Source organism: Gossypium raimondii, chromosome 3 (genome assembly GCF_025698545.1).
Source record: "Gossypium raimondii isolate GPD5lz chromosome 3, ASM2569854v1, whole genome shotgun sequence".
Lineage (NCBI taxonomy): Eukaryota > Viridiplantae > Streptophyta > Magnoliopsida > Malvales > Malvaceae > Gossypium > Gossypium raimondii.
The window spans coordinates 58,251,734-58,260,042 of record NC_068567.1 but is presented as its reverse complement, the minus strand read 5'-3'; the positions used below and the strand labels follow the sequence as shown (position 1 = coordinate 58,260,042).

The 8,309-nt window shown below is 34.2% G+C and overlaps 1 long non-coding RNA gene across 2 annotated transcripts; it reads left to right on the top strand.

Moving 5' to 3' along the window:
- The first annotated feature begins 1,539 nt into the window (after positions 1–1,539).
- Positions 1,540–6,662, top strand: LOC128039654 (uncharacterized). Of its 2 annotated transcripts, XR_008194104.1 has the most exons (3): positions 1,540–2,009; positions 2,307–2,800; positions 6,265–6,662. It is a non-coding gene; the product is annotated as an uncharacterized LOC128039654 (long non-coding RNA). The 2 variants fall into 2 exon arrangements; XR_008194105.1 differs by lacking the exon at positions 6,265–6,662 and having other exon boundaries at positions 2,307–2,885.
- Positions 6,663–8,309: the final 1,647 nt, after the last annotated feature.

The window sequence follows — 8,309 nt, the reverse complement described above, 5'->3', positions numbered from 1 at the left end:
AAATAAAATAAATAAAATAAAAAGGAAATGCGAATCTGATAGAAAAAATAACCTTGAATCTATTTTTTTTATTTCTTTCTGCTAATGTGTTTTTTTTACCAAAAATCCCCCCATTACATTTGTTTGATTCGGCTTTTATAGCCGTTTTGGATTACAGTGCATGCTATCGTTCTATACTGTTCTTTCCTTTTCTTCCGTTGTTCTTGTTTCTATTTTGTGTCATTTGCAGGTCTTGGGCAAGTCTATCAGAAGAGACTTACCATCTTGGTGCAAAATGGGGACTGCTTTGAGCAGTGTGCGTGCCGAGGGCACACATAGGGTAGGCTGCAGCAGATGTACGGTGGCACATGGGAGCAGGTGGATGCGGCGGCCTAGGGTTGGGGATTAGGGTTTTTTTTGCTGAAATGTTTTAGGTGATTGGGCCATTGGGCTTGCTGTTTTTGGGTTTAATTTAGTTTGTTGGGCTGGGGCAAATTTGGGCTTTGTACAAGCATCAAATATTATTTTGAAGGTATTTTTGTTTTTTGTTTCTATTTTTATATAAAATCTAAAAAAAGAAATACATACATATGATGATATTTGAACCTAAAGCACAATGACATTCACTCCTCAACTTTACTTTTTCAACTAAAGTCATGTTTAATTTTCATGTCAATTTTTATAAATTTGTTACATTATTTTTTCCACCCACATCGTGAGTGTGCCATAATCTAGTATGATTATATTAGAATATAATGTAATTTATAATAATTAAAATATTTTATAACTAATTAGAGTTTTATTAATTTTAATTAAAAATATTGAATATAAAGATCGATGATAACAAAAATAAATAAAATAATAAGTAATTAATAAATGGTAAAATTATCATTTTATTTAATATTCATTTAGGTGGTGTTTGGAAAGTATCCTAGTAATTAAATTTCGGTGTAATTGCTTGTAATTATTCAGGTGTAGCATGTTCGGGTAACCATTATAATTGGTGGGTCCTCCCTTGAATTGAATGTAATTGGAGCACCCAAATTTACTTTCTAATTCTTAGGGAAGAGGTTGAAAATTGAGGTAATTACACGGGTAATTACAAGCAATTATCAATTGTCCTATGACTTTTCAAACATACATAAATGATTTAAGTTTAATAAATTATTTTTATTCAAGTTTATAAAATTTATTTTTTATACAAAAATAATAAAATATTTTAATTTTAGGATATATAAATTATTTATCTAAAATATAATTATATATTTATTATTAGATAAAATGCTTTGTTATTGGACATATCAAGTCCAAGTATTCCATGCAATTTTTATAAATGTCATATTATAAATTTTATATTATTCTTTTTTTTTAATAATTAAGATTGGGCTTTATTAATAAAAACATTGTAACAAAACTTATAAACCTATTATCCTAGGAAAACCCGACCCAAAACAGATGGCCAAGGTTGAAATAAATATCTAGAAATTAAAAGAGAGAATTCTAGAACCTACATTAAATGCACTGACCTATTGCCCAATCAAAATTTGCTGAAATCTGTCATCTCGTCTTCCCATCATTTCATTTCCAGTTTGACGATTTTTCGTTCAAAACTTCTTCTGAATAGTTTCATTTTTTTAGTTTTGAAGCTTTCTTCCTTCCTTTCCTTATCTCCTGGCATTTCCTAGTTTGGTTCGCGCAACTGATCATATCTTCTTTGATCTTTGGCATACTCAGGGACCTCCATTTCTAGGTAAACCTCCTCTTTCCTTCTTAGGGTTTCTGTTGCAAGAATATGTGTGAGATTATTTGCAGATCTTGGTGTGTGTTGAAAACTGACGTTATTGAACTCACTTATTTTCTGCCGAATATCATGAATATATACCCCTATCATTGATCGATCTTGACCTTTGGTATTGTATTTTTTAATTACTGCGAGGGAATCTTATTCAAAAATGACTGACTGCCATCCCCTATCAACTCCTATTTGAATTGCTCTCCAACAAGCTATTGCTTCAGCAGCAAATGCAGAGGTAATGTCTCTTTGTATCTCTGAATAGGATAACAAAACTCTTCCTTCGGCATCTCTGGCCACAATACCTGAGGCTGAACAATACTGACTCTCATTATATGCTCCATCGAAATTTATCTTTATAAACTCACGATGTGGGTGCTGCCATCTCTGTTTTTCTATGATTTTTTTGATTTTCTTTTTCCAAAGTTAGTTAGCTCAGTAATGTAATTGCTGGTGAAATTTGCAATCTCTTTTCCATTACTGACTTTTCCTTCGTGTATTCTCCTGTTTCGATCTCCCCATATTGCCCACAAAGCGCAGCAGAATAAACGGCTTTGACAAGGGTTGAGTTGTTCTAATACCCAGGTAATCCACTGTACGAAATTCATACTCTGATCCATTAAAAAACCTTGAAATGATAAAGCTATCCATACATCTATTGTGACAGGACACTCTCGAAAAAGATGGTCCATTGTTTCAGCTCATGCTTCACATTGGGGACAGCTTGTGCTATTTGATAGCTTCCTGTGCTGCATATTCACATTTGTAGGCAAAAAGTTTCATGATAGTCTCCATATTGTAATTGTTATTTTTGTTGGTAGATTCAAGCTCCAAAGTTTTTTATAAAATTTTTTATAGATAAGTTGTAACACATAAGCGCTAGGGTTTTCATTCGAGCTCTGTAATAGTTTATAGGTACTTCGGACCGTGAATTCACCCGACAACTCACCTCCTCAGATGATGAAATCCTCATGAGGTGTTCGTGCCAGAGGGATTCGAAGAATTCTTGCAGCGTCTTCTCCTGTGAAGGTACTATTTATTAGCTCCATCTTCCAAAGCCTCTTATTACTATCAATTAACTCATTAACTTTGAGATCAGGCATTGAATTGTTCACTGTTGATAATCTGAAATTTGCTGTATCTGGAATCCAAGCATCATCATTAATGAATATATTAGAACTTGTACCAACTCTCCAACATAGTCTCTTTGCCAGTAAAGCCTTTGCTGCCCAAATACTTTTCCACACATAGGAGCAAGAATTTCCCAAACGATAATTTAAAGAATGATCATTTGGAAAATATTTCGCTTTAAATACTTGCGTAACAAGAGCATCCTGATTATTGATAATTCTCCAACCCTGTTTAGCTAGTAAGGAAATATTAAACTGAGTCATATCCCTATATCCCATTCCGCCCTCCTCTTTAGAGCTGCACATAGCTTTCCATTTGCACCAAAGAATCCCTTTCTTTCTTTGACTTTTTTGCCACCAGAATCTAGCAAAAATATTTTCAAACTCCCCACATAATGATTTTGGTAGAAGAAAGCATGCCATAGTGTAAGTTGGTATTGCCTGGAGAACTGATTTTATAAAAACCTCTTTTCCCCCTTGTGATAGAAACCTTGTACTCCAATTTTCGATCTTCAACTTAATCCTATCCTTAAGGTTCTGAAAAGATTCCTTCTTTTTCCTTCCTACCATATTAGGTAGCCCTAGATATTTCTCCATATTCGTTGAACGCCTTATTCCCATTTCAGTTGAAATAGCTTCTTTGTCCCATTCCACAATATTGGAGCTGAAAAAAACCGTGGACTTGTTAAAATTCACGCATTGACCTGAACACCTCTCATATTCCTTCAAAATGTCTTTCAAGATCGTTGTTTTATTTTTTGAAGCTTCACTGAACAAGATACAATCGTCCGCAAATAGTAAATGTGAGATCGCCGGGCCCTTTCTACTAGCCTTAACTCCTTTTATCAAACCCTCTGCTATTGCTATCCTGAGTAAGGACGAAAGTCCCTCACTACAGATTAGAAAAAGAAAAGGACTAAGTGGGTCCCCTTGTCGGAGTCCTCTAGTAGGTTTGAAAACATTACCTCTCCTCCCATTGATATTTACCACATAAGAGACTGTAGAAATACATATCATAATTAGTAATACCTTTTCCTCTGCAAAACCCATTCGAAACATTACTTCCTTCAAGAATGCCCACTCAACTCTATCATAGGCTTTGCTCATATCAAGTTTCACTGCCATGAATCATTTTTTCCCAATTCTTTTTTGCCGAAGTGTATGCAGAATTTCATAGGCAATCAAAATATTGTCAGAAATTAACCTTCCCGGGATGAACGCACTTTGAGCACTGTCAATACATCTACCAATAAATTCCTGAAGACGATTAGCAATAGCTTTGGCTACTATTTTGTATATAACTGTGCATAAGCAGATAGGCCTGAAGTTAACAAGATTTGTGGGGTTGGGAATCTTCGGGATAAGTACTATTTCAGTAAGGTTTAAATCATCAAAACTTTTACCATCATTCAAAACTTTCAAGCAAAAACCTTCAATATCTTTTCCCACAATATGCCAGTATTTTTGAAAGAAAAGTACTGGAAAGCCATCATAACCTAGTGCTTTAGTGGGCCCCATACCTTTTACTGCACTGAAGATTTCTTCTACCGTATATCTTGCTAGTAGAATTGTATTGATGTCTGGGGAGATGCTATTCTTGATACCTGATAAAAGGTGGGATAGATTCCCTACCCCATTAGACAAAAAGAGATTTTGGAAGTACGTTGCGGCAGTCTCAATTATTTCTGATTCTTCAACAATCTCCTTTCCATCATCTGTGTCCAACCTGTTTACAGTATTAATTCGCTTTCGTATTGAGGCATATTTGTGAAAAAATGTCGTATTCCTGTCCCCTAGTTGAAGCCAGTTTGCTCTTTCTCTTTGTTCCCAATACATCTCATCTTTATCAATTTCCAGATTTAAATGGATTTAAATGGAGCTCCTTTGTGAATTTATTCGTCAGCTCCTTCCGGGTCTTCATTATTGATTTTGCCCATCTTGACAGGTTGATCTGTAATCTCTCAAAATTTTCAACTAGAGATCCACTTGACGACTCCCATGATTTCCTAATCTTCTCTTCAATCGATTCCTCTGCAGTTCACCATGCCTCAAATTTAAATCTTGGAGTTCTTTTTAAACTATCAGTATTTGTTGTGTTAATCAAAAGAGGGCAATGATCAGAAAGTGAAGACGTTAAGTGGTGTATATTGCCTCTTGGGAAAAGCTCCATCCATTTTCCATTTGCAACACCCCGATCCAGTCTTTCTCTAATGTTTGCACTTGGTAGATTCCCTCTCTCCCACGTATACCATACTCCTGTATATCCCACATCAATAAGTTGACATTCTCCTAGTACTTCGTGAAATGCTTCCATCCTTTTCTCCTCCCTTGCCTGACCTCACTTTTTTTTCAAAAGAATACATTATTTCATTAAAATCGCCACAAACTAGCCAATGATAGTCCTGTTCCTGCCCCAAATTTCTTAATAAATTCTATGAACTGGTTTTATTTTGTATATAAGGTGACCCATAAAACCCTGTGAATCTCCATTCTGTACTACCATCATCTTCTTTGATCAATGCATCAATATGATTATTTGAAAAAGTTTTAAGACTAACCTGGGTCTCCTCTTTCCATGCTAGACAAAGCCCTCTTCGTGAACCTACTGCTCCTACATCAAAACCATTCATAAAACCACACCTCCGTCTAATAATCTCCATACGTCTGTCACTAACTTTAGTCTCCATGAGGAAGACTATTTGGGGATTATTTTGTTTCAGTAAAAATCAAAACCTTCATACTGCCCGTGGGCTCCCCAATCCATGGACATTCCAGGATATAATTTTCATTGCGTCCGGTCGGCTTGCCTTTTGGCAGCCGCCGATCTATTCTGGGTGGGGTTGTTAACTGACAAATTTGTTTCAACCTCGTTTATTAAATCATTTCCATCACATCTCCTCCTTTTTGTTGTATCATCCCGTGATTCTTCTGTATTGTAATCATCATAATCAATATCTGCCAATTTCCTTTTCTGTAATTTACTCTCAACTCCATGACATTTCATCACTTCCGTCGATTCAACTCTTTTCCAGCTGGATTTCCTAATTGGTTGTATTAAATCTTCATCTGTTTTTCCTCTCTCTGAATTATTCCTATCGTGTTCTCCTTCTAGCTGCATCCTTATCTCCGTTCCTGTTATTGTCGCCCACAAATCTTCTTGCACTACTTGAATCCGCCCGCTACTTTTACCACCATACAAGCACGTCTCCTGATTCGCTGTGACTCCTCCTGTGTACGAACTCTGTGGTTGTAGTTTTTTTCCTAGAGCATTAAATTTTAGACTCTCCCTTCCAACCAAATTTAATTCTGCTTTAAGCGCTAAAGAAAAAGGTGGGTCTTCTCTAATTCTGTCTTTTTCTGCAGATTTTACTACTGTGCATTCTTGAAGATCATGCCCCATTTTTCCACAGCCAAAACAGAATTTCAGTAATTTCTCGTACTTGAAAGGGATCCAATATCTGTTCCCATTGCTTCTTAAAACAAATATTCCCCTACGAAGGGGTTTCTGTACATTTAATTTGATTCTAAGGCGGCAAAACTCACCATTAACTTCAGATCTGAGAACACCTCCAAAAGTAACCCCTATGGCATGCAAGAGATCTTTTTTATCAAATTCTGGTAAACACGGCCCAATCTTGATTCAAAACGGGGATGAAACTAGTTTGATCTGATCTCTTTCCTTTGGTTTAGTCAATCGATCAAAGATGACTAAACTTTTCCTAAACAACCATGGCTGTCCTTCCATAATAGTTTCTAAATCTTCCTCTAAGTCAAACACAATCATAAATAGGTTTTGCCCTACCGATTGAATCTCAAACTTTTTCTTTATTTTCCAAATACTTTTCATCTGCGCTTTGAAACTATCTGGATTGTAAGATTTCTCTGTCCAAATAGTGCAGATTAGAGTTGGTTTCTCGTTTGGTTCCACCATCGAACCTTTAACCGATAATTGTATTAGTTCCTCTGCCAGCAAGGAGACCTCATCGCCCCCAAACCCGTCGTTGCCACCACTTTCCATCATCCCAAGCCGCAGCAGCCACTGTTTTTACTAGGATACTAGGGATAGCACTCTTGGCTTCTAGGGTTTTGTTAAGAATTTGTAATCTTGTTAGAACAAATTCTATATTATTCTTTGACATGTATTTCAACATCTTAAAATAAGTGTTATAAAAACTATGCAGCACTTTATAAACCAATATTTATAAAATTTATATTAATTTTGATTTAATTTGTGTGGAATAATAGTAATCAAAATATTATCAAAATAGTTATAAAATTGAGTTGCTATTGGACCCTAACATAAGTTAATTTTAAATTAGTTGGTTTGCATCTCAACTTCTAAACTGCTATAAAAATGTGGTTTGGGAGAGATCTCAAAATAGATTAAAATTGGATCTAATAGTCCACTAATATTATCATCATCACCTTGTTGTTATTTAATTTTATTTTTCTTGTAAATTATTTAAATTGTTACATGCTATTTTTGTATGAAAATATTATGTAGCGATGTTAGTTATGCAATTCAAAAATTTTCTTGTACCATATTGTGGGATACAATACCATTTGAGAGAATGTAGCAGATACAAACATTAAAGAGAAATTGCAAACTCTTTAAATTATGGTATTCAAAGTTACTAAATATGGTTGATAAGATATTTTATTCAAAAAATTCCCATATTAACATTACCACCTCAATATAGTCGAAAAACAAGGTTAGATGATGCTAGTATGTTGCTTATTTCATAACTTCATTCGTAAGTGAGATTGGAATGATCCATATTTTAAAGAGTAAATTGAAAAGAAGATCCTAATAAATTGAATGATATATATTCATATTATGATTCATAGGATGAACAAATTGGTCAAGGACCAACATATGATGATAATGGCTATATGTTAAATGTTATAGAGGAGAGCAATTAAATAAAATTAGATATGATGTTTATTTTTCTTGCTATTTTTATTAGTAATCGTCTGAATTGACATTTTATATATCTTGATTTGATTTTGTTACTTGTTTAGAAATTTTTTCTCAAGTATTATTGATAATTTCTATAATAGTTAATATTTTAAAAATGTTAAATTATGTAACTAAAGAATTATAATTTGTACCACCAAATACGACACAGAGAATTACAATGTAATTACAATTTCTTAACTAAACGCTTTTATCGAATTACTCTTTAGTATCCAAACACAACCTTAATAAATAAATCTTAGAAGTTTGTTGATTTTTCATAGAAGAATAAGTAAGTAATTTTCAAATAATAAACTAGATTTGAATGCTTTTCCTTTTGTATTTGTGGTATTTTTTTCTATGTCCTCTAGAAAAAAAAAATCCAATTGTTGATGATGACAACTAGGCATTAGGTGCAAGGTTTAAGTAGTGATTGGATTAAGGCAACAAA